Below are 27,780 nucleotides of genomic sequence, written 5' to 3'. Positions count from 1 at the left end.
GGGCTTTTAAGAATGATGCTTCAGTTGATCAGATTTGCAAAGCGGCGACTTGGTTCTCTTTGCATACATTTACTAAATTCTACCGTTTTGATGTATTTGCTTTTTTTTTTTTGGTAGAAAAGTTCTTCAGGTAGCTGTTTCAGTTAGATTCTTCTTCTCATGTTTTAAGTTTTTCTTGTTATTTAAGAATAAATTTATAATTTGGGTTGTGGATTATTTTTCAGCGGAAAATGGCTGTTCTTTATTTTTATACCACCCTCTCTAGTGACTCTTGCGTGGAGTTCCACATCTTGGGTATTGATATCCCATAAGTATCTAGCTCATGGACTCTTGCCAATTAAATGAAAGAAAACATAATTTATGTAAGAATTTACCTGATAAATTCATTTCTTTCATATTGGCAAGAGTCCATGAGGCCCACCCTTTTTATGGTGGTTATGATTTTTTTGTATAATGCACAATTATTTCCAAATTCCTTTGTTGATGCTTTTAACTCCTTTCTTTAGCACCCCACTACTTGGCTATTCATTAAACTGAATTGTGGGTGTTGTGAGGGGTGAGGGGTGTATTTATAGGCATTTTGAGGTTTGGGAAACTTTGCCCCTCCTGGTAGGATTGTATATCCCATACGTCACTAGCTCATGGACTCTTGCCAATATAAAAGAAATGAATTTATCAGGTAAATTCTTACATAAATTATGTTTTTAACTGTAACTTAGTATTTTTTAATTTAGGTAATTGGGGTTAATTTAGGGGGTGTTAGGTTAGGGAGTTTAGTAATTTAGTTATTTACGTTGTGGGGTTTGGCAGATTAGGGGTTAATATGTTAATTAGGGTACTTGCGTTGTGGAGGTTTGGCGGATTAGGGGTTAATAGTTTTATTAGGATTACTGCGTTGTGTGGGTTTGGTGGTTTAAGGGTTAATAGTTTTATAAGGTTAGTTGCGATGTGGGTTAATGGCGGATTAGGGGTTAATAGTTTTAATAGGTACTTTGCGATCTGGGTAAATGGCAGATTAGGGGTTAATAGTTTTAATAGGGACTTTGCGATGTGGGTGAATGGGGGATTAGGGGTTAATACATTTATTAGGTAGTTTGCGATGTTGGGGTTGGCGGATTTAAGGGTTTATACTTTTATTATTAGTTCTGATGTGGGTTTGATGGCGTATATAGGGGTTTTACGTGTCAGGTTTATTTTTGGGAGGCAGGTTAGACTTTTATAGGAGATTTTATATATTTTTTTTATTTTCTTAGGCGCCGGCAGTTTCTAAAGTGCCGTAAGTCACTAGTGACTCCAGAAATTTGTATTTGCAATCATTTCTAGACATCGCTAGTTTATACGACTTTCGGCACTTTATGAACTGCCGACGCTGTATATGTGATACCACGATGTGCGAGGTGAAATTACAGGTGGCGCGGGTTTCAGCAGTTGCGCTGAAGCTTGTGTCGCATATGTAATTTCGCCCGTGTTTTTTTTTCGGCTCCCTTGAGCGCCTTCAGCCTCGCTAGCCTCCCAGTCCTTATGTTATTAAATACTATTTATTAACATAAGGACTTGTAAGGCTAGCATCTTGTAATCTAGGTGTTTATTAAATATGAATATTGCATGAATATGCTTTTTCATTTTTGGAGCTCCAATGCACTTATATTAAAGTCTATGGGGTAGATTTATGTAAGATATCTTTAGACGGCTGCTTCATAACCTCTGTTTCCGGTGAGCCTGAAGGCTCACGCGTAAACAAGGGGAACAAGGGCCATTTGGCCCTTGTTAAATCTACCCCTATATATGTATACATATGTATTTATGTGTTTATATATATATCTGTAAATACATAAATACACATATAAATACATAAATACATATGTACACACAGATAAACAATTTTAAAATTTCCCCAAGCAGCAATGCTATTTGTAGCCCCTCATTCCATCCCTACAATGTAAGCCTATCATTAAGACACAGGAAAACAAGCAGACTCCGCACTCAGCCATCAAGAATATCCAGACTTTGTAGTATAAAAATTCAAAAATTTAATTCACACCTTTAAAAATACAGGATCCAGAAAAATGACAAGTAAAAAAATCACCACTTGTGGCAAACTGCTGTACGCGTTTCGGGCTCCTCCCAGCCCTTGCTCACCAGCTGTATGCTACTCACTCAAATGAGCACCTTTATACAGGTAAACCCATTTTGTTAACCCTTAACTGCTCAGTCTCAAAGAAGAATATATATATATATGCAATAGAGGCTTATCAAAGTTTATACATAATTATAATTCTAAATATTATATACAAACTTTTCAATTAATACTACATGAAGTGCTCTAAAAATATATATACAATGATAAACATAAGACCTATGATTTGCACATAAAATGATATTAATGCAACTAAAGAGAACTTTAATACATGAATGAATTTTTACCACACGTACACTGCATTATAACTATGTCAACCAAATTTTTCAAAACAAATAACCTATATAAGAGGTTTAATAGAAAATATGAGTATGGAATTCTAGTATTTAAATTAAAGATCCAATAAACTTCATTTGGTAAAGCAATCTTTCTCTATCTCCCCCTCTAGTGGGCTTAGGTATAAAATCAATACCTTGAATATAAAGTAAACTAGTATCAGAACTATGATGATCTCTAAAATGTCTCCCCACTGGATCTTCTATAGCTCTCAAATGCTGTAAAAAACGGTCCTTCATAGACCTTTTAGTATGTCTTGTATACTGTTTACCACATGCTTTACAAGTAAGGAGGTAGACTACGTGTCTTTAAGAATAGGATCATGTAAGATTGGTAAACACTGATTTATTATTCCACAGACTTTATGATAATCTGTACTATAACCCGTCACAAAACAGGGTTTACTGCTACCTTTAATGTTTTTACTGCCATTTTTATTACCTTTTTTCTTTTTATAGTTAAGAAGGGAATTTCTAGGAAGACTTTCAACCTTACTTACGCCTAGATTTAGAGTTTTGCGGCTGAAGGGGTGCGTTAGCTACACGTGTTTTTTTTCTAGCGCTGCTTATAAACAACGCTGGTATTGAGAGTTCTCTGAAGAGCTGCGTTAAACTCCAAAAAGGGAGCGTAAAGGCATATTTACTGCCACTTCAACTCTCAATACCAGCGTTGCTTACGATAGCGGCTAGCTTGAAAAACATGCTCGTGCACGATTCCCCCATAGGAAACATAGAAAAAACCTAACACCTGCAAAAAAGCAGCGTTAAGCTCCTAACGCAGCCCCATTGTTTTCTATGGGGAAACAGTTTCTAAGTCTGCACATAATACCCTAACATGAACCCCGAGTCTAAACACCCCTAACCTTACACTTATTAACCCCTAATCTACCGCCCCCGCTATCGCTGACACCTGCATTATACTATTAACCCCTAATCTGCCGCTCCGGACACCACTGCAACCTACATTATACCTATGTACCCCTAATCTGCTGCCCCTAACATCGCCGACCCCTATATTATATTTATTACCCGCTAATCTGCCCCCCCAACGTCGCCGCTACCTTACTTACACTTATTAACCCCTAATCTGCCGACCGGACCTCGCCGCTACTCTAATAAAGTTATTAACCCCTAAACCGCTGCACTCCCGCCTCGCAAACCCTATAATAAATAGTATTAACCCCTAATCTGCCCTCCCTAACATCGCCGCCACCTAACTTCAAGTATTAACCCCTAATCTGCCGACCGGACCTCGCCGCTACTCTAATAAATGTATTAACCCCTAAAGCTAAGTCTAACCCTAACACCCCCCCTAAATTAAATATAATTTTAATCTAACAAAATAAATTAAATCTTATTAACTAAAGTATTCCTATTTAAAACTAAATACTTACCTGTAAAATAAACCCTAAACTAGCTACAATATAATGAATAATTATATTGTAGCTATTTTAGGATTTATATTTATTTTACAGGCAACTTTGTATTTATTTTAACTAGGTACAATAGCTATTAAATAGTTATTTACTATTTAATAGCTACCTAGATAAAATAATTACAAAATAACCTGTAAAATAAATCCTAACCTAAGTTACAATTAAACCTAACACTACACTAATAAATTAAATAAATTACCTACAATTACCTACAATTAAATAAACAAAACTAAATTACAAAAAAAACAAACACTAAATTACAAAAAATAAAAAAAGATTACAAGAATTTTAAGCTAATTACACCTACTCTAAGCCCCCTAATAAAATAACAAAGCCCCCCAAAATAAAAAACTTTCCCTACCCTAATCTAATTACAAAAGTTAACAGCTTTATTACCAGCCCTTAAAAGGGCTTTTTGCGGGGCATGCCCCAAAGTAATCAGCTCTTTTCCCCATAAAAAAACACACAATACCACCCCCCAACATTACAACCCACCACCCACATACCCCTACTCTAACCCAAACCCCCCTTAAATAAACCTAACACTACCCCCCTGAAGATCTCCCTACCTTGAGTCGTCTTCACCCAACCGGGCCGAAGTCTTCATCTGATGGGGCAGAAGAGGACATCCAGACCGGCAGAAGTCTTCATCCTATCCGGGCAGAAGAGGACATCCGGACCGGCAGACATCTTCATCCAAGCGGCATCTTCTATCTTCATCCATCCGACAAGGAGCAGCTCCATCTTCAAGACCTCCGGCGCGGAACATCCTTCTTGAACGACGACTAGACGACAAATGAAGGTTCCTTTAAGTGACGTCATCCAAGATGGTGTCCCTCGAATTCCGATTGGCTGATAGGATTGTATCAGCCAATCGGAATTAAGGTAGGAAAAATCTGATTGGCTGATTGAATCAGCCAATCAGATTCAAGTTCAATCCGATTGGCTGATCCAATCAGCCAATCAGATTGAGCTTGCATTCTATTGGCTGATCGGAACAGCCAATAGAATGCGAGCTCAATCTGATTGGCTGATTCTTGTAATCTTTTTTTATTTTTTGTAATTTAGTGTTTGTTTTTTTTGTAATTTAGTTTTGTAGGTAATTGTAGGTAATTTATTTAATTTAAAGTAGACAAATGCCAGCGAGCCTCAAGGTAATGCATAAAAGTTCTTTATTTAGTAGAGAAAGATAAAACAGCATGAAAGCTTATAACCCAAGCATCAGTGATAAATACAGGTCCTACGCGTTTCGGCAGCCCCCTGCCTTATTCATGGACATAAAGTGTAAGGTAATCTCACTCCTTAAATACACCTGTGTCCCCAGGTGTTGATACCACATGATGCATACAGTTAAAGGGATATTTAACTCATTATTATCAGATTTGAATCAAAGACATGCATACACTCATAGACATAGTATGGAAGACTCTAATACCCATGTATTTAAGAATTAATATCAGACCGTAATGTTTAGACAGCTAAATAGACAAATGATCCATCTCCATAAGTGTGACATTATGTACTTAATATGATGCCTACAGGACTAACAATAGGTATGTGTAAAAAAGTATTCATTGATCTAACCCCTGCATATATGTTATGGGAGAAAGAACTTAGATAGCCAGCCAAGTGGATAAATGTCTTGATAATTTAATATAACCTTATGTCTACCTAATACTATGAGAGTAGAGATAGACAAGTGAGCAGAGCAGACATAATTCACTAGGATTATTCTGAGGACTGAATGTTAGCAGCTTAAAATTCATAAATGGCAAAACGCCAGATAGTCTCTAATGTTACCTCAGGAATCTAATGTTACGCAGTCCCCATTGTCTAGGGCCTGGAGGCAATTCCTATATAAGAAGCTAGTACAAATTGTGTATAAACAAAGAGAGTTATTTTAAATTAACGGGTTCACTTGTATTAGGACCATAGAAGAAGCAACCTGATTGCCCAAACCAAAAAGGAAGGAGCCTAACCAACACTACTTGAATCAAATATTATCGACTCAACCTTTAAACGGCAAAATGCATGCTTCCTAGTGAATGTGTGTAGTTATCCAATCAATGGATGATCAAACCCTATCTAACGGTAACCTACCACGGCGAGTACAAAAAAGGGAGGAAAAAGGGAGGAAAAAAGGGGATGGGGGGGGGGGGAAATGGGATCAAATAGTAAATCCCACTACTTCAAGATCTGAGCTGTCAGTAGCTATAAGTGCTTAAACCTTCAAAACAAACGTATATATGCTCAGTCAGGTCATCCCAGCCCCCATAAAAAACTGTATATAGAAATATGTACTCTATATGACTCCAAGTAGGGCCTATAACATTGGTTACATCATCTAATCAATTTAACAATATGCCTCACATAAATCACTCCGCAGAGTAGTGAAAAAACTGCAGCCTAGTCATTAACCTAACTTATATAGCTGACTCTGATTTGCAGTGCATATAGAAGGCAACACTATCATGATGAATATATGCCAACAAACATCATAACTGACTGTAAAAAAATGTGAATGAATAAGACACAATGTGCCATATAGAGACTAAACAATTGAGGAGGAGCTAGTCCATGTAAGGCTAGCGCTGGTGGGTCCAAAAATTAATGACATCCCCATCGATATTAAATCCCTTAGGTTTTCTGGTCTCTAACTTAAAGATCCAGAACGCCTCTTTGTATAGAAGTTTAGCAGATCGATCTCCCCCGCGAATGCAGGGTTTAATCTATAATTTGCCATTTGAAACTCACAACTGTTTTGTTATGGACATGTATAAAGTGCCTCACTAGGTCAGAACATTCAATTCCGTTTTCGATATTTTTCAAATGCTCCCTAATCCTGCTTCTACACTCACGTGTAGTGCACCCAACATACTGTTTCATACACTGAGTGCAGTCCACCAGGTATATGACAAATGTGCAGATATATGAAATAAAGAAGAAGGCACCACCATTGTGCCTGATCAGTGGAAAATACAGGCCCCCAAATAGCAAGTTAGGCTGGTACTTACAAGCTCCCAGACACTTGAGAAGTGTCACAAACGCCTTCTGGAACCTTAAGAGTCGTCCAGCTGACTCACACTCTCGCAGAGGTAGATCCACTTCTTGGATAGAACTGGCTGTGTCTTTCTCCCCACAGGAACGCAGGTTGCAGATAGGCTCTCACCCTCCAGCAAACTTTTTCTCCTGTGTTGGAGATCACTTTACCCAGTAAAAATAACGATGTGGTTATTCAAGTGCTTCTTACACTTAGTATAATGAAAAGCCTAATAGTTATTGCTTAGCACTGTCACGAGCATTTTTGTGCAGGTTGTATGATAATAATCCTGCATACCAATATATTATTGGTTATATTAATATATTTCTGTGATTAACGTCAACATCTTTTATTTTTTTTTGGCGCACTGTTCTGTTTTATTAATTTTTATTGTTCATATAACAAATGTGGTACGGCAATTGGTATAGGAATCCAAACTGTAAATCCTCTGGGTGACACATGACTGAAAATTCCGTGTCACCTTTGCAAATCCACATGAGATGCAATTACTGAAGTGGCATTTGTAATGCCCTTTAACCTCTAGCCAACTGCCTCTCCTGGTAGAAGACTGATGTAACAGGCTGGGAGACAGTAAATTACCTAATGTGCACCCTCGTCTGGGTACAAAATTGCAGCCTTTAGACACAAAATCTTTTAGGCTGTCTTCAGCCGTAAGTATTGGCAAGTGACGACTCACGATATTACAAATGTCATCAAATTGAGCACTGTAGGCTGTGATAAACGTTGGTTTCGATGAATCAAAGCCATTATCAGTTTTATCAGTCAGATTACGATTAGAAAGTAGCTGCTTTCTATCTAACCTAGAGACCTCTAAATATGCTTGCTCCAAGACCTTCTTTTTATAACCTCTCTCAAGGAGGTTGTCCATCAAGTGTTGACTCTCTTTCTCAAAGGCTGATTCATCCGTGCAGTTCCTCTTAATACGGATGAATTGTCCTTTGGCAACTCCAAAACCAGTATATTTTGGATGGTTACTCCTCCCATGAAGCACTACATTGGTCGCAATGGGCTTACGATACTAGGAAGCGAGGAACTCGAGGTAAATCCCTCACCCGCAAAAAGGAAAAATTAGAGAGACTTCAAAAAGGTATTTTTAATCTCTCATCACATACACTCAGTGATGATGAGATTAGAGTTCTTGGGAGAGGGTTATCTTTTAGTCCCTCTAATCATTTCAATATATATGAAATATTTGTGGATATAAATAGCTATGTGAGGAAATTATCCCTACAGAAATACTTTGCCGATAAGAAAAACAAGATTGATAATCTCAGACCCATTGTTACTAACTCAATGGACTCTCATCTATCAGAAGGTTTTGTTACCTATGAACCCCATACTCTTATGGAAGACTTGTTTGATGCCTTCATTCATACGAATTTGAGGCCTAAATCCACCTTTGTCCCACCCAAGAATAATGTCAATCATATTGACATTTATGCTAACTTGGTTTTAGGAGACCTAGAAAAATTAGCCAAAAAACAAAAAAAGCTTAGGTATAAATACAATCTGAATTATAATGAACGTAAGGCCTTATTAGGTCTCACCAATAGATCTGATCTGGTGATCAGACAGGCGGACAAAGGCGGAGGAATTGTTTTACAAAACATACAAGACTATATTCTAGAGGCAAATCGTATATTAAATGATAAGGAGTATTACCAAGTTCTATCTGGTGACCCGACTCCTCGCTATCTTGAACAGTTAAAACAAATCCTACAGAGTGGTCTTGATATTGGTATTATTAACAAATCTGAAAGAGACTTTTGTCTCCCCAAATATCCTTGCACGGCATTTTACTATCATCTGCCCAAAGTCCACAAGGACCCTCTGAAACCCCAGGGCAGACCTATCATCGCTGGCATAGGAAGCCTCACTGATTCCTTATCAGCTTATATCAATCATTATCTGCAGAAATTTGTCATTACCCTTCCTTCCTACATCAAGGACTCCACAGATTTACTATTAAAATTACAGGATTGTGTCCTGGACGAACACTGTTGGTGGGTGTCCTGTGACGTAGGGGCCCTCTATTCAAATATACGTCACGATTTAGGCACTAAAGCAGTTCAGTCGTATCTAGAACAAGATATTTACATGCCAGTCCAACAAATAGATTTTATCATTGAGTTGATAAGTTTTATTCTCGGACACAACTACTTCTTATATCAAAGCAGATATTATCTGCAGATCAAAGGGACGGCCATGGGCACCAGGTTCGCTCCAAGCTTTGCCAATCTTTTTATGGGTAGTTTTGAACAATCTTATATCTATAATACCCAGTTTGCAGCGAACCTGGTGTTCTATGGCCGCTACATAGATGACCTGCTATTTATTTATAGAGGGTCGAGAGATGAGATCAGTGCCTTTCTTGATCACCTAAATTCAAACACTTATGGAATATCCTTTACTCATGATATCCAGCGAGAGGAAATTGATTTTTTAGATCTAACCCTAAGGCGTGCTGCTGAAGGGAGAGTTCAATCTAAGACCTATTTCAAAACTGTTGACTGCAACAGCTTTCTTCATTATGAAAGCAATCATTACAAACAATGGAAGACTAATGTCCCATATGGACAGTTTAGAAGGATCAGAAGAAATTGTACACGACTGGAAGACTACGATGCACAAGCTAAGGTCATTGGGGATAGATTCCTTGAGAAAGGATACCCTAAAGACCTAATAGATCGCGAAACCAGTAGGGTTAGGCAGGAAGATAGATCTTGCTATTTCAACACTAAATCAAAAGTTAAGGAACAATTCAAAGATTGCAATCCCCCGTTGTTTATTACCAAATTTAACTCTAATCACCATGCTATTATCAAAATTCTCAATAAACACTGGCCAGTCCTCATGCAAGATCCAACTCTTACCAAAATAGTAGGTAATAAGCCTAAAGTAGTATTTAGGAGAGCACCTACTCTCAAGACTGCTCTAGCTCCCAGTAAGGTGGTTAGGGACAAATACCAAGAGAGAAATAGTCATGGCACCAATTCTGATCTTAACAGAATATCCAAGTGCTATAGGAAACATTGTGGTATGTGCAGTTATACATCACACAAGGCCACAAGCTTCACATCACACACCACAGGAGAAACCTTTAAAGTTAAAGGTTTTCTAACATGTGAGACATCCTTTGTTGTATACTTATTGAGCTGTTGTTGGACGCACCTGTCACACCTGTCGCAAGGTAAAAAAGAGGTGGAGTGAACACTCCTACAACATAAATAAAAAATCCAAATTACATAGTGTATCAAGACATTGTCTTGCCTACCACCACCAACAAAAAAAAAACAATGAAAATTATACCCTTAGAGGCTATCTCTAGAGGTTCACCTGATGCTTTCCTGACGCTCAGGAAAAGAGAGACTTTTTGGATCAGGAAATTGAGGACACTTCAACCAGATGGACTCAATGAAAATCTAGATATGGCAGCCTTCTAAATAGAATTACTGAAATATGAGCACTCCAGTTGTTATTTCTATTATGATATTTATGATTTTTTTCTCTAGGGTCCTGTAGTTATCTCGTTTTTTAGACCCATTATTTAATTAGGGGTGCATTTATTCTGCAATATCTGATATATACAATGTTTGTATGACTGTCTGTCTCACACAGAATATCATTTATACTCTATCAATCTCAGTAGAAGTGATTACCATTATCATTTCAGATCTTACCCACTTCCATTGACTACAGTCACCTATACAAAGGGTATATATATTTATTTTATTAATTAGTTACACCATATACACCACCAATATAGTCACTCTTTATATCAACCCCATTATTAATTATTTCTAGTCACACCTCTCACATCACTAATATAGTCACTGCTACACAGTGTCATCATATTTTACATTGGTATTAGTCACACATATATATTATCAACATTCATTTTATTATTATTTTTTATTCATAACACATCACTTTTCACACCACTAATCTAGTCACTGTTACACAGTGCTATTAATATATTCTTCATATTTGCATTAGTCCCTATAAACACACCATTAACTTTTTATATATTATTTAGTTTTTAATACTTAATTATTTAACATGTATATCACTTTTTTATAGGATATCACCATGTATCTATTCTAGCACTACTAAATCATATGGAACAGTGATTACCATTTGTAATTTAATATACATGTTCTCTATGTAAACACTGATAGTTACTGGCAGCACAGGTCTAATCCCCTGGATGAGATATAAATTATTTAATAAAACAGAATATAGATAAGCACTTTAATGTTTTTCTTAATTGGAGAAAGAGGATTCACTAACAAAAAATTATTGTTTAGTTACTGTGTCTCTTAATAACTTGTTAAAATAGATTCACCAAATAGTGAATTAACAATGCACATCATATATTTTCCAATATGTTATACCTGTTTATTATTTACATAAAATATCATGCCTTTACAACTAAAAAACATTTTATAAATCCTGCATTTCTGCCCTTACCCTTAGCAATTGCAACTGTCTGTTCAATTCTGGATTTATAAAAAACATTTTATAAATCCTGCACTTCTGCCCTCACCCTTAGCAATTGCAACTGTCTGTTCAATTCTGAGGTTCATTAATATGCACAATCTCAGTGTTTGACTGGCATCTATGTGGACCAATCACCTAACACTTCACATCAAAACACTTGATACACCCATTCAATGAATCAAGTGTAACAGGCAGCAAAAGCTGCATTCAAGACATCTGTTCACAAAACAGTTATGGCTCTATTATTTTTATGTTTAAGGAGTTACAGCTCTACTTTTGAAGTAATAGTACCAATACAAATATCAAAATAAACAGTTATGGAAAGTCTGCTCAAGACAATCATACGTTACCCTAATAAACCATAAGTCAGCACTAATGTGTTATCTAACATTTGAGATCAATCAGCTAGTCTCAACAAGTGGCAACATTAATATTACGAGTATCAGACTTGCAGCATACTGAGAAACTAAGGAGATTTAAATTGAGAGAATGTATAGGCAGTTATTTTAGATGCACTTTGGGTTTATGTATATAGATAAAAGCAATGGTTCTATGATTTATATTAATTTTTAATATGTCCTATTGAGATAGACTTTGGACAAAAATGTTATGTTTAATGTAGTTTTTTTAGTTATTTTGTATTATATGTTTTTATACATCTATTTATACATTGTATTTGTAAGGAGGTTCAACATGTTTAAATATCATCTTACCTACATGTGTTTACAAAGGTTACCTTAACAACCACACAAAGGTGATTGTAGTTAGGTGTATTTTTTTTGCCAATTGTGTTTCTGCTAATTGATTATCCAATCACAATAGCCCATTTGTTTTTAGATTTCTGTTAAATAGCAAGTGTTTTACAATGTTTGTTATAGCCTGATGAAACAGCCCTGAGTAGGCTGAGAAACTAGTTGCTGTGTTAATAAAGACTTTTTATACTTTTATACACTTGCTATTGTGTGTATTTTTTTCACCTCCTGTGATAAATTATATCGTTGATCCTGGTTCCTGTTGAGGATTGCTGTTTTAAGTCTACTGGGCGACGTTTTGGCTCCAGTTTGATGAGATTGCACCTGCAGGTGCCCACCATCTTGTAAGTGCAAGCAATTGGTATTATTTTCCCCTTGTCTTGATGATATTGGGCCATGTCGTGTTGCTTTTTCCTTTATCCATAGGCACATATACATTGGAGTGTCAGAGGATTCCTGACTGTCTCTGCGCTTTGGATACAGTGTGCTGAACCACTGAGAAGTGTCAGTCTGCTCTACTAGCACCAGTGGGGTGCTTTATGTTTGTGAGTATTCACATTCTCATATTGCTGCTCGTTTTAACTGTACTGGCGATATTAGGCCATGGTGGCGCCTCTGTTTTTTATTCTTTTCTTACGATATAGTGTCGTTTTGACACTGTGAGTATCTTTATCTCCCATCAGGATGAGATCAAGATATAGAATGGAGACCTTGTCACATGCAAAAGTAAACTGAAGATTACAATTATTATCGTTAAGATAATTAATAAAATCATCTATTTTTTGATGACCTCTGGTCCAAATAAACAGGAGGTCATCAATATACCTATTATACATAAGTATCTCAGCATGAAACGGGTTAGCATCTCCAAAGACGTGGCACACCTCCCACCAACCTATGAACAGGTTGGCGTAGGCGGGGGCAAACTTCGCTGTGCCACGTCTTTGGAGATAAAATATCCCATTAAATTGAAAGAAATTATGGGACAGTAGGAAGTCTAGGGTGGACAGCAAGAATCCCTTAAGGACTTCGTCATATTCACTAAACCTGTCCAACATATAGGATACAGCCTCCAAACCCAATGTGTGGGGAATGGCAGAATATAAACTGACAACGTCAACTATTATCCATACAGTTCTCTCTGTCCACTCTACTTGTTCTATACACTTTAAAAGGTGTTTAGTATCCCTCAAGTATGATGGGAGACTATAAACAATGGGCTGAAGCAAAGATTCAACCCACATAGACATGTTCTCGAACATGGAGCTGATGCCTGCCACAATGGGCCTCCCCTTCACCTCCTCAAGGGACTTATGCATCTTGGGGAGGTGATGGAAGATCGGTACAACAGGATGTGGCACAAATAAAAAATCAGCTGTAACCTGGTCATAGACTCCCAGCTCGAGACCATCATCTATAATAGACTCTAGTCATTTCCCAAATTCAACAGTAGGGTTACACGTCAGAACTTTATAGACCTCAGGGTCCCCAAGCTGTCTCATGGCTTCCTGTATGTAGTGTGTCCTGTCCTGTACCACCACACTGCCCCCTTTGTCAGCCTGCTTAATTACAATATCATTCCTCTTCTTGAGGCTTTCTAAGGCCTTTAACTGTTCTTCACTAAGGTTAGGGCGTGGGTGGTAACTTTCTGCTGAAAGACTAATAAGGTCTTCCTCCACTCTACGGTGGAATGCTTCCAGGAATGGTCCCCTTTCCCGGGTGGGGTAAAAGATAGACTTTGGTCTATATCCACCATGTGTGGTCTTAAGGAATGTCTGATCAATTGGTGTGTCTAAGGCTAGTTCCTGAATGTTAAGGAAGTCACTCGCCTCACTGAAGTCTACTAGGTCATAAGGTTTAGGGTAGTTTCCTCCCCCCAAATCAGAAGCCTCTGGAGTAACATTTGTTTGCATCTCTTTATTCCAAAAAAACTTTTTTAAGGTCAAATTACGAATTAATTTGTTGACATCTACAATGGTCTGGAAAAGGTTCAATTTGGAGGTTGGTACAAACCCCAAGCCTAGACCAAGTACCTCATTCTCTGCATTACTTAGTATACTACCAGAAATATTTATGACATTCAAATGGCATATTTGTTGCGACCCCCTCTTCTTCTGAACCTTCCTGCGCCTCTGCCTCTTTGTCCTCTTCCTGCATGCCCTCCCCCCTCTTCTAGACTGTAATCCCTCTGAAAAACCTGCGGTTCTCTATCGGCAGAGCTAAGCTCTGTATCATAGTTGATTGGCCTTGAATCATTGCCCTTAACTGTCAAAAATCCTGTCTCCTTTGTTCAATTTGAGAGGACACAACCTGATCTGTAGAGACTTTCTTATTCAAACTAGAATTCCTAGTGACAATAGGGTCTAGACGAATAATACTATTGGTTTTGGGTTTAACAGTTTGCTCCACTTGCATCTCAGTTGAATGAGAAATGGGAGCAGGGGGTAGGCATACCTGGGTGTCTGAAGTAGAGGACAATTTGGGATCAGAAAAGGACACATGTCTATCTTGTGAGTATAACACATTCCTACCACATGACCTAGAACGAGACCTAGATCTTCTTTGTGTTGTATTATTTAGTGTGTGCCATGTGTAAACTCTGTTGTGGAGGTGGTCATCGCTATCCCTCAAAAATTTCTTTAACTTGAAATTATCTAATTCAGTACGAAACTTATTAACAGAGTCTTTTAACAAAGTGTCCATTTCAGTAAATTTGACATGCATGGTATATTCATTCATCCTTAGCTGTAAATCTGTTATTTCTTCTCTGATCTTTGCCAGAGCTTTCTCCTTAAAGGTAATGATTAACTCCATAAGCCTCCTGGAACATTCTGTTAGAATAGTATTCCATTTTAATACAAAAGCTGAATCATCAACCTGGAAGGTGGGATACTTATTTAGGCGTAGGCCCCTGGGAATGAGATCCATCAGCAGATATTTCTCCAGGGCCCGCTTATCCCACCACACTTTGTATTCCTTAATGAGGGTTTTTTCCATATGCAAAAAAATGTCACTTATATAGAGTGTCTCCCTTTGGTTAACAAATGTATCTTCGATACTGAGTCTCTACATATCCATATTAACAAGTGAATGCATTGAGAATAAGTTGTGATTCTCCATAATAAAGAACTAACAGTTCACTCCCACAATATATCTGGTTGTTTGTATCACAAATAACAATGTTAGAAACAGGGAGGATCAATCCTAGTAAACAGTCACAGTCAGACCAAGCCGAGCCGTGAGTGGGAAATAGGTAACAATGCAAAAGTTCAATTTGTCCCACTTTACAGCTCTAGACTAAATGGCATAATGTCACAGTGAGTGAAAAAGGGAATGAAACTCACCCGGTAGGCTCATATGACGAAACTCTTTGCGGGACTCCACTCTAGCGGTTGCGGATTAAATACCTCTTGTATGGGAACGTCACTCCTGTAACGTCCAGGATTGTCTCTCCGCCAGCCCCAGGTCTCAAAGACTTCGCTCCACTCTCTCCTTAGATCGATCAGGGGAACGATAGCCAACACCGGGTGAGTACACTCGCTACGCCAAGGGGTAGCCGCAGCCGCCTACGTCTCAGCCTCTTTCCTGAGAAGCACATTCACTGCCGTCTTGACGTCATCTGTAGTGCTGTGAATCCGGAATGCTTACCAAGGCTCCGCTGGAAACGGTATCCCAAACAGCAAGTAGACAAATGCCAGCGAGCCTCAAGGTAATGCATAAAAGTTCTTTATTTAGTAGAGAAAGATAAAACAGCATAAAAGCTTATAACCCAAGCATCAGTGATAAATACAGGTCCTACACGTTTCGGCAGCCCCCTGCCTTATTCATGGACATAAAGTGTAAGGTAATCTCACTCCTTAAATACACCTGTGTCCCCAGGTGTTGATACCACATGATGCATATAGTTAAAGGGATATTTAACTCATTATTATCAGATTTGAATCAAAGACATGCATACACTCATAGACATAGTATGGAAGACTCTAATTTATTTATTTAATTATAGTGTAGTGTTAGGGGTAAATTGTAACTAAGGTTAGGATTTATTTTACAGGTTAATTTTGGAAATTATTTTAACTAGGTAGCTATTAAATAGTAAATAACTATTTAATAGCTATTGTACCTAGTTAAAATAAATACAAAGTTGCCTGTAAAATAAATATAAATCCTAAAATAGCTACAATATAGCTACAATATAATTATTCGTTATATTGTAGCTAGTTTAGGGTTTATTTTACAGGTAAGTATTTAGTTTTAAATAGGAATACTTTAGTTAATAAGATTTCATTTAATTCGTTAGATTTAAATTATATTTAATTTAGGGGGGTGTTAGGGTTAGGGTTAGACTTAGCTTTAGGGGTTAATACATTTATTAGAGTAGCGGCGAGGTCCGGTCGGCAGATTAGGGGTTAATACTTGAAGTTAGGTGGCGGCGATGTTAGGGAGGGCAGATTAGGGGTTAATACTTGAAGTTAGGTGGCAGCGATGTTAGGGAGGGCAGATTAGGGGTTAATACTATTTATTATAGGGTTTGCGAGGCGGGAGTGCGGCAGTTTAGGGGTTAATAACTTTATTAGAGTAGCGGCGAGGTCCGGTTGGCAGATTAGAGGTTAATAAGTGTAGGTAAAGTAGTGGCGACGTTGGGGGGGCAGATTAGGGGTTAATAAATATAATATAGGTGTCGGCGATGTTAGGGGCAGCAGATTAGGGGTTCATAGGGATAATGTAGGTGGCGGCGGTGTGCGGTCGGCATATTAGGGGTTAAAATTTTTTATTATAGTGGCGGCAATGTGGGGGGACCTCGTTTTAGGGGTACATAGGTAGTTTATGGGTGTTAGTGTACTTTAGAGCACTGTAGTTAAGAGCTTTATAAACTGGCATTAGCCCAGAAAGCTCTTAACTACAGCCCTTCCATGGGCGGTAGGAGTCTTGTCGGTAGAGGGTGTACCGCTCACTTCAGCCAAGACTCTACATACCAGCGTTACGAAAATCCCATTGAAAAGATAGGATACACAATCGGCGTGAGGGGATCTGCGGTATGGAAAAGTCGCGGCTTGAAAGTGAGCGTTAGACCCTTTCCTGTCTGATTCTAAATACCAGTGGGCGGCCAAAAGCAGCGTTAGGAGCCCTTAACGCTGCTTTTGACGGCTACTGCAAAACTCTAAATCTAGGCGTTAGATTTTCCTCTAATATCTGTTCAGTGTAACCCCTGTCTTTTAACCTATTACATGTCTCACTAAGATTTTTATTGTAGATTTCCTTCTGAGTGCAATTCCTTTTAACACGTATAAATTGTCCTTTGGGGATAGATTTTAGTAAATGATTCTGGTGACAAGAATCATATCTCAAAATAGTGTTACCTGATGTTGCTTTCCTAAAGAGCTCTATTTCCAAACATTTTTTTGTATCTGTAAGGATATATCCAAAAAATGAATCCTACAGCAATCCTGTTCCAGTGTAAATTTTAAATTCATATTATTACAATTTATATATTCGTGAAAGCTCATATCATTAAGACACGGGCAGCTGTAGTCTACATCCCTAGGAAAAAACAAGAGAGAATTAAATCTACCAGCATACAATTGTAGAAGCTGACCAATCAGCCCTTTAAATCTGGGTACAGTGAAATGGAGATTCGTTTTGAAGACACAAATTTTACAAGTTAGTAAAAAGGTATATTCTCCATTCTTCAAATTACTGATTCAAGTTGTTATTTTTTATGCAGAGGATAATGAATAGAAAAACCTGTACATTTGTGTTTCTTTATTTATCTTGATAGTTTTAGTTAATTTATCAATTTATTTCTAATTAAATATCATAAAGGGGTTATTTGATATGATGTAAACTATTCTTTAGCTAAAGTGTAACATAAATAGGTGTAATTTACTGTATAAATGTCTAATTCCCAAATTAAAACTATTAAAAAACAACTTTTTAAAATGATGGAATTGGTAGAATATTCAGAAAAGTGCAGAATATTTCGCCTTACTATCTTAAAGGGACATTGTACACTAGATTTTTCTATGGATAAATGTTTTGTAGATGATCCATTTATATAGCCTATTTGGGAGTGTTCTTGTAACAATGTATAGTTTGTCTTATTTTTTTAATAACATTGTGCTGATTTGCAGACTCCTAACCAGTCCCCAAAGTTTTAGATGCATACTGATGTCTACAGATCCAAGCTTGCTCCTGATGGGAAGGGGTGGGAGTGTCTGCTCTTCGTGATTTTCCAGCCTCTTTCACTAGGTGTCCCAGCCTAATCTCATTAACAGTGGTAAACTGGGAGCTTCTACGTAATGTTCATATTCTTCTTTATAGTAGTGACTATAGCATGCAGTTATATGAAGACTGGTGTATACTGTCCCTTTAAAACTTTATCAGACGCCACATATATGTAAAATGTAAAATTAAAGAATATTTCTAATCTTCAAAAGATTTGCAACCAGAGTACATATTATACTTACAACTACAGTACTGTATGCATGCATATACTAGACAGAATATAAAAATACACTCACAAAAATTGCTCCCCAGAAGGTGACACCACTGTAAATAGTCATTGACATAAATTCATTGATAGTGGCAATAAGTACAGCAGCAAGGGCCAGATGTATGATCACCAAAGATATCTGCACAGTCTAGAAATAAAACACAAAATATATGGCAGGTAGTCATCTTCTTGCACATAACTAATATACTGAACTAGAGCAATCAAACCATACATCATTAGCATAAAACATAGTCTGTTTATATTACTTTTTAAAATAACTACCAAAATATTTTATTCTATTCTAATATAAAGTATTTCTGTATTTGCTTGCAAATGTCTATATCAAGCATACTATACCTGCTGACTCCAACAAACAGAAAATTATGCCTTTATCATCTTATTCCATTCACACTTCCTGTTATACTCAATAATTCTCAGTAACTATATTTTCTTTCTTTGCTTGATAAGGGGCTCAATTACAAGTGGCGCACTAAGCAATATCGTGACCGTGTTAACTTGCGCACGCATTACAAGTTGAAAGTAATCTCTTTTGCATTGGGTTTCACTTGTAGCTTTCTAATACTCGCACTAACCACATTGAAAGCCTACTTCTAGCAAAGTTTGCGCTCAAGTCGAAAACGGTAAATAGCGCGCCACTTGTAATCTAGTCCAATGTATTCTCACTAATACTATGCCAAGTAATATCCCTTGCAGTGTATCAACAAAAACTTACCCCCAGAGCCTTTGGTTCTCCCTTTAGAAATGCTTGGTAAAAAGGCTGGGTCAGTCCCTGTTCCTGTCCCACCTGGGAACATCCAGGAATGATGCCACACCACTCTGGTGGTACTGGAAATGGTCCATTGGCTGAATTAACTGGTAACGCCATTACAGAGCTATTAGTTTAAAAACAAACAAGCAAACCATGTCATAGACCTTAGCGTTAGATAGTTACAATATTATAAAACAAAAATTGCACTATATCTTAATGGTTTCTTAGCCTTTACAATAAAATCAAACATAGAGTAAACCCTAATTATTGTAACCTTATAAATGTACTTACTTACAGTCTAGTAGCTGTTTTTCTCCGAAAAGCAAAAGCTGTAATGACAGATTGTGTGTGTGTTTATTGTAGCATAAAATGAGTCATTATGCAGGTATTTTTATAGAGGAAGAAGGAATACTGTTTATGTCTTTCTTCTTTAAAGGGACAGATTCAACTTTTAAGATTCCGGTAGAACATGCAATTTTAAACAACTTTCTTCTATAATGTAATTTACTTTGTTCTTTTGGTATCCTTTGTTGAAAAGCATACATGGGTAGGCTCAATAGCAGTAATGCACTACTGTGAGTTAAATGCTGATTGGTGGATGCACATATATGCCTCTATTCATTGGCTCACTGGAGCATAATTCTAAAAACTTCTCTGAGCCAGACATGGGTTTTCCACGCTGACACTCACAGGGGCTGCTTTAGGGAATTTTATAAAAAAAGGGGTCTGTCCCTGTAAATTTATGGCTAGATTATGAGTGGAGCTCAATTTAGCACTCGCTAAAATGTAAAATGTATAGATATATTCTATGGATTATTTAGAATATTTTACAGTATGTTTAAAGGGACACTGAACCCAAATTTTTTCTTTCGTGATTCAGATAGAGCATGCAATTTTAAGCAACTTTCTAATTTACTCCTATTATCAAATTTTCTTCATTCTCTTGGTATGTTTATTTGAAAAGCAAGAATGTAAGTTTAGATGCCGGCCCATTTTTGGTGAACAACCTGGGTTGTCCTTGCTGATTGAACAGCATCAATAAACAAGTGCTGTCCATGGTACTGAGCAAAACATTTTGCTGGCTCCTTAGCTTAGATGCCTTCTTTTTCAAATAACGATAGCAAGAGAATGAATAAAAATTGATAATAGAAGTAAATTAGAAAGTTGCTTAAAATTGCATGCTCTATCTGAATCATGAAAGAACAAATTTGGGTTAAGTATCCCTTTAACAATTTTTATTAATATTTTTAAATTTTTTATTTGTAATATTTCAATAGCGTGCCTTAAGATTACTAAGTTTTCATGTGCACTAACCCGATCAGGTTATAATCAAAATTTGTGAAACCCGATGTGCAAAATGCATATTTTACATTCCTATGTTCTTCACATAGAAAATAATAATAATAATTATTAGATATATATTTATATATTTATATCTGATACTGATCATGTCAAATACATATATATACCTAAATATCTATAGGAATAAATATTTAGGTATATACAGATATATATATATATATATATATATATATATATATATAAAAATATGTATTTACAATAAAAATGACATTGTCCTGTAAGTGAAGAACATTGGAATGTGAAATATGTAAAGTAAATATACAGTAACAGATAAATACATAAACACATATGTACGCATATATAAACATATAAATATATATATAGTTTCAAGCCCTATATATATATATATATATATATATATATATATATATATAGTATATCCATACAAATACATATATAGACATGTTTATGTATGTATCTCTATGTTAAAGCCCTCTGCCGGCATTTTTTGTCTAACATCTGACCTGCAACGTCATAGCTTTGAGCCCTTATTACATTTTTATGTAATTTTTTTAAAAATAATTTTTATCAGACAGTGTTATTATGAGTGCAGCTCTTTTTTTGTCTCGTGTAACAGTTAACCAGAGCTCTGACGTTGCGCTAACCTGACGCACATTTAATTTGATTGCAAATGAACGCGTTTACTTTCAACTCGTAATCTAGCCCTTAGCAGGGTGCAGTGGTGAACTTTAAAAATTAAACCCTGCAGCCAATACAGATTACTCTTCTTTTAGTGTATAGTATCTTACAATTGCCTCTATTTTTGTATGCATGTATTTTTCCGCCTGCTCTGAGGTGGGGGGGGGGGGGGTGAGGTATTACACAAGCAGTTCTGGTGAACTGCTTGTGCAATGATAAATGCTGACTGTGTATGCTGTCGGCATTTATCTATGTGCAGCATACATGATACACTACATCGTATCATGTCCTCTAGTACTTTGATAAATATGCCCCAATCTCTTTGAGTTTAGAGAATTGTTTTCCCCAAAATACACCAGACCTGGAGGATAAATTTCTATGCCTATAGAACGGCCACTGTTTAGCCCACTAGCAGAGATAACTAATTTTACAGTAAGAAAAATATCTTTTGAATTTCGTATTATAAATGCGAATTTCACATAATGTTTGCATGTACAGTGTTTTTTTATTACGATATCTACTAGGCACCTTAAATCATTTCTTTTCTGCATAATTTCATTTTATTTTATTTTTTTATAAAATATACCTTTGCAGAACAATTTCATTTTTATGTCAATAAAAATATTTTTTACTGTGTATTTTTATTTCAATATTTAATTTTTTCGTTTTATATGATTTTTAATATATGTGCATTTGTTTAGTTACAAATGTACATTTGTTAACAAACACGGATATTCGTCTCGTTTTCACAAAACGTGTATCTGAACAACTGTAGTACAAAAATTTAAAGAAAACTAATGAATAATGACAATTCTTTAGTATTTATTTGTTTCCTTTATGTAGTTTAAATACCTTTAGCGTGCTGGAGAGTTGCGCTAATACCGTCTTCTTCACAGAGCCCTGGGCAAGCTAATAGGAGGCTTAGCATGTTAGCTCCAAGGACTTGCACTATCGGAGAAGGGATTTAGTGCTAGCCCTGTGAACCATCGCGCTAAGCCTCCTATTAGCACACCCCAGGGGCTCTGTGAAGAAGGATTTGAATAAGCGCGGCTCCAGGGATTTGCAGTCAGGGGAGGCAGGTTAGGCTGTTCCTCACCTGTCATATGGGAGAAGAAATAGTTAGATCATTGAGCATGCATACTGATTCGGCTATAAGTTCCAGCACCACCCACTGGTGGTTGGACGCTCAGTGCAGCCAATAAGCCCCCAATTGAGGCAGCTCTTATTGCTGCCTCTTGGGTGGGAGCCAATCAACGATAGCCGGTCACGTGACGTCACACACACCACTGCTACACTGTATACTGACTCAGAAGACAGAAAGAAGAGGCAGAACAGCTGCTCAGTCAGTGCCTAGGACGGGAACAGCAACAGAAGCAGACATAAACTAAGCTGCCTGAAGACGGACGGTGACGAGAGTCAGAATTAAGAGGAGACTTGCCACTGGATGCTGAGGTAGTAAGTCCTATATTCATACATCAAAATCCATCCACTCCAGACTGAGAGTCCAGATCCATTGAAGTTTATCGAATATGCAGCATGCAACATATTTCTTTAAATTAATTTTTATTTTTGTGTGTATTTACCTGTTGTTGTTTTTTCGTTTGTGCATTTAACTTACGTTTATTTGTTTCTTGCAATCAATTTTCTTTTCTTATTTTATCTGTAAAAGTATGTTGTCTGTTTGTATATGTGTATAATTTACTTCAGTTATCCAATGTGATTATTTTTTGTTTTTGTATTCTTTGTTGAAGGAGCAGCAATGCACTAATGTGAACTAGCTGAACATATCAGGTGAACCAATGATAAATGGCAGCTACCAATCAGCTGCTGTCTCTCAAGAGTGCATTGCTGCCCCTGAGCCTGCCTAGGGGTGCTTTTCAACAAAGGTTAGATAACAGAATTAAATTGTAAAGTTGTTTAATATTACATGCTCTATCTGAATTATGAAAAACATTTTTTTACATTACTGTCCCTTTAATCAGATAATCCAGTATTTCAACTGACTGTCCCTGTCTTTTCTTTATTCTAATTTGGTTACCTAAATGGAATTTATTTTGCTGCTATTCAAAAAAATTATAAAATCTTTGTGATCAGAGGGTTCAGCAACCTTGGCTCTCCAGATATTTTGGAACTATATTCTTTAGGCTTTCTGAGCATCATGGGAAATGTAGTTCCAAAACATAAGAAGAGCCAAGGTTGCTGACCCCTTTCATTGCATGACTGTGGTTATTCAGGTGTCCTGTCTTTTTGAGTCAAAGTGTAGATATATATCTCTGCAGCAGTGGGTTTTCATATATATAGTTTTTATGGTATTTAGGCACAGGGGAAAAAATACATTAGCCCAAATCAGGGCTCTTATCTACTGAGTGTCAGGTAATATTACCTATTCGTTCACTCCACATCACCTATAATGTTATGTACTTATAATGCTTTCATTCTGCACAACTCGTAATTTTGCTAACATTATTTCTCTTGTAAGGTGTATCCAGTCCACGGATCATCCATTACTTGTGGGATATTCTCCTTCCCAACAGGAAGCTGCAAGAGGATCACCCACAGCAGAGCCGTCTATATAGCTCCTCCCCTAACTGCCACTACCAGTCATTCTCTTGCAGCTCTCGACAAGATAGGAAGTAGCTAGAGAGATGTGGTGAATTTATGTAGTTTATCTTCAATCAAAAGTTTATTATTTTCAAATGGTACCGGAGTTGTACTGTTTTAGCCTCAGGCAGAAAGTTGAAGAAGAGTCTGCCTGTGGTTTTTGATGATCTTAGCAGGTTGTAACTAAGATCCATTGCTGTTCTCACACATAACTGAAGAGATGAGGTAACTTCAGCTGGGGGAATGACGTGCAGGGTCTCCTGCTATGAGGTATGTGCAGTTTAAATTTTTCTAGAGAAATGAATATGCTAGAAAATGCTGTTAATACCGGATTTATTTAAGGTAAGCCTGATTACAGTGATTTAATAACGACTAGTATCATGCTTGCTGTAAAAGGTAATATTCTTATTACTTTCTCACATTACTGAAAATAAGATAACGTTTGCTGGAAGTGTTTAAACTTTTTTTTTTTCTACATATTGGTAATAAAACTTTATTGGGGCCCAGTTTTTTCCACATGGCTGGCTAGATTTTGCCTAGGGATAGTTTTTTATGGCCCTCTCACTGTGAGTACAGGTTGGGAGGGGCCTAATTTCAGGCCTAAATCGTGCAGTAGTTTTTGCAGCTTGAGACTTCCAGCTTCCCTGAAGGAGTCCCCTGAACACTTAGGACCTCTACAAAGGGTTTTTGTGCCTTCAAAAGTCGTTGTATGGGCAGGTAGGGCCACAGCAGAGCTGTGGCAGTTTGTTGTGACTGTTAAAAAACGTTTATATCGTTTTATTTTTTATCCGGTTTTGAAACTAAGGGGTTAATCATCCATTTGCAAGTGGGTGCAATGCTCTGTTAGTCTATTATACACACTGTAAAAATTTCGTAAGATTTACTGCTTTTTATCACTGTTTTTCCATTTCTGACAAAATTTGTTTCTCTTAAAGGCACAGTACCATTTTTATTTTTTGCTTGTTTACATTTATCAAAGTGTTTTCCAAGCTTGCTAGTCTCATTGCTAGTCTGTTTAAACATGTCTGACATAGAGGAAACTCCTTGTTCATTATGTTTAGAAGCCATTGTGGAACCCCCTCTTAGAATGTGTACCAAATGTACTGATTTTACTTTAAGTTATAAAGATCATATTCTGTCTTTAAAAGATTTATCACCAGAGGAAATTAACAAGGGGGAAGTTATGCCGACTAACTCGCCCCACGTGTCAGAACCTTTGACTCCCGCTCAAGGGACTCCCACTCAAGTGGCGGCAAGTACATCTAGCGCGCCCATGGCGTTTACTTTTCAAGACATGGCGGCAGTTATGGATCATACCCTTACAGCGGTATTGTCCAAACTACCAGAGTTATAAGGAAAGCGAGACAGCTCTGGGACTAGAAAAAATACAGAGCTCTCTGACGCTTTAGTAGCTATGTCTGATATCCCCTCACAATATGCAGAAGCTGAGGCAGGAGAGCTTCTTTCTGTGGGTGATTTTTCTGACTCAGGGAAGATGCTTCAACCTGATTCTGATATGTCTACATTTAAATTTAAGCTTGAACACCTCCGCGTGTTGCTCAGGGAGGTTTTAGCTACTCTGGATGACTGTGACACCATTATAGTGCCAGAGAAATTGTGTAGATTGGATAAATACTATGCAGTGCCTGTTTACACTGATGTTTTTCCAATACCTAAAAGGTTTTCAGAAATTATTACTAAGGAATGGGATAGACCAGGTGTACCGTTCTCTCCCCCTCCTATTTTTAAGAAAATGTTTCCAATAGATGCCGCTACACGGGACTTATGGCAAACGGTCCCTAAGGTGGAGGGAGCAGTTTCTACCCTAGCTAAGCGTACAACTATTCCCGTCAAGGAGAGTTGTGCTTTCCTAGATCCAATGGATAAAAAGTTAGAGGGTTACCTTAAGAAAATGTTTATTCAACAAGGTTTTATTCTCCAGCCTCTTGCATGCATTGCCCCGGTCACTGCTGCTGCGGCCTTCTGGTTTGAGTCTCTGGAAGAGGCCTTACAGGTAGAAACTCCATTGGATGATATACTTGACAAGCTTAAAGTGCTTAAGCTAGCCAATTCATTTGTTTCTGACGCTGTTGTTCATTTAACCAAACTAACGGCTAAGAACTCAGGTTTTGCTATACAGGCGCGTAGGGCGCTATGGCTTAAATCCTGGTCAGCTGAAGAGCTGACGTTACTTCAAAGTCTAAGCTTCTCAACATTCCCTTCAAGGGGCAGACCCTATTCGGGCCTGGACTGAAGGAGATCCTTTCTGATATTGGAATTTTGAAAAGAAACCAATGGCACTACTATCGTATGAGACCTTAATTCCTACAATTATTCAAAAGTTTGTCAGGATATGGGTGCTGTGTATAAAACCGTATTGTAACAAAGAAAGAGAGAAAGTATACACTTATAGCACACCTAGGTCAAAGGTAAATTGAATCTAACTGGGTGACACAATTTATTCCCTAAGGAATAAGTGAAAGGGGAGAAAACAGATTACAAATTAAAATATAACTTTTATTGGGTTGCGTTTAAAATAGGAATGAATTTAAAATCACACTTAAGCACCGATTTTATTGATGTCAACAAATATATATAAGTTAAGATTGTTGCTCCTAATACTTGAGTGTTAAATGTAGGCTGGAGTGGGAACTGCTGTATACTTGCGTCTTAGAGATGTGATACACCAAACTTTTTCTGTACGAAGTTACCAATTCAAATATAAGAGTTAAGTATATAGCGTGTTGTTAAATCTCCAAAATGATATATCTTTGTATGCGAAGTTAAGTGTAAATTAAATAGTGGGTATAAAATTCTATTTATTTCTGCTTATTTCCAGCTGAGATTATATACACCACTTACTTTAATTCTAAATATATAGCATGATGGAACTTATTTCTATGACGTTTGGCGTCAAAAATTATACACAGTCTCTTTTCTAAAGTGACTCAGTTTCTGTATTAACAGTTGCCTGCTGAAAGATTAAGGTGTAGGCTATTCACTCCAAAACATCAAGAGCTAACTTACATGAGCACTCTTATAGTGTATATTAATGAATCAGCTCAATTCTGATACAATTTCTGTTTATTGAGACATTGTATAACCTTGTTCAACTGGATAAACTTAATTATGTTTGCTTCCTCTACGGTCATATATAAAAAAAAAAACCGTTGCTACTGGATAAACTCAAATTTGAATTGCAAGGATTGTATTCTTAGTTGTATGCACTTGAGCTGTCTGTGTTAAACGAACTTCAGTAAGATTTGTATGCTCACGATTTCATTTGGTGTCAGTTTAAGTAGCTCACTGTACTGCGGCAACTAAGTAATTATATATTTTGCAACAATGGAGCATATCTATTCTTATCACCACAGATTTAATTGAGTATCTATTAAAGTACCTCACAGTGTTCCGGTAGTTAAATAGTGTAGTTTGTTAATACAATAAAACGTATCTATTCCCAGTAACAACTGAGCTGTGGCAAAAAAATGTTTAGAGATTGTGCTTGTATTGTGAGTCTATAGAGTTAATCCTACTGTTCGTTTGGATTTGCACACTCGCAGTTGACTATCTTAGTCTGTGTATGTTCTACCTCCCATATAAACACAATTGCCACAAATTTAGTTTGTGCACTGCTCTATTGTATGAGCCGTATTAGAGGAGAAATTGTGCTTATGTGATCAAGCTGCACTTAA

This window comes from Bombina bombina, chromosome 9 (genome assembly GCF_027579735.1).
Source record: "Bombina bombina isolate aBomBom1 chromosome 9, aBomBom1.pri, whole genome shotgun sequence".
Lineage (NCBI taxonomy): Eukaryota > Metazoa > Chordata > Amphibia > Anura > Bombinatoridae > Bombina > Bombina bombina.
Note: the sequence above shows the minus strand (reverse complement) of the source record.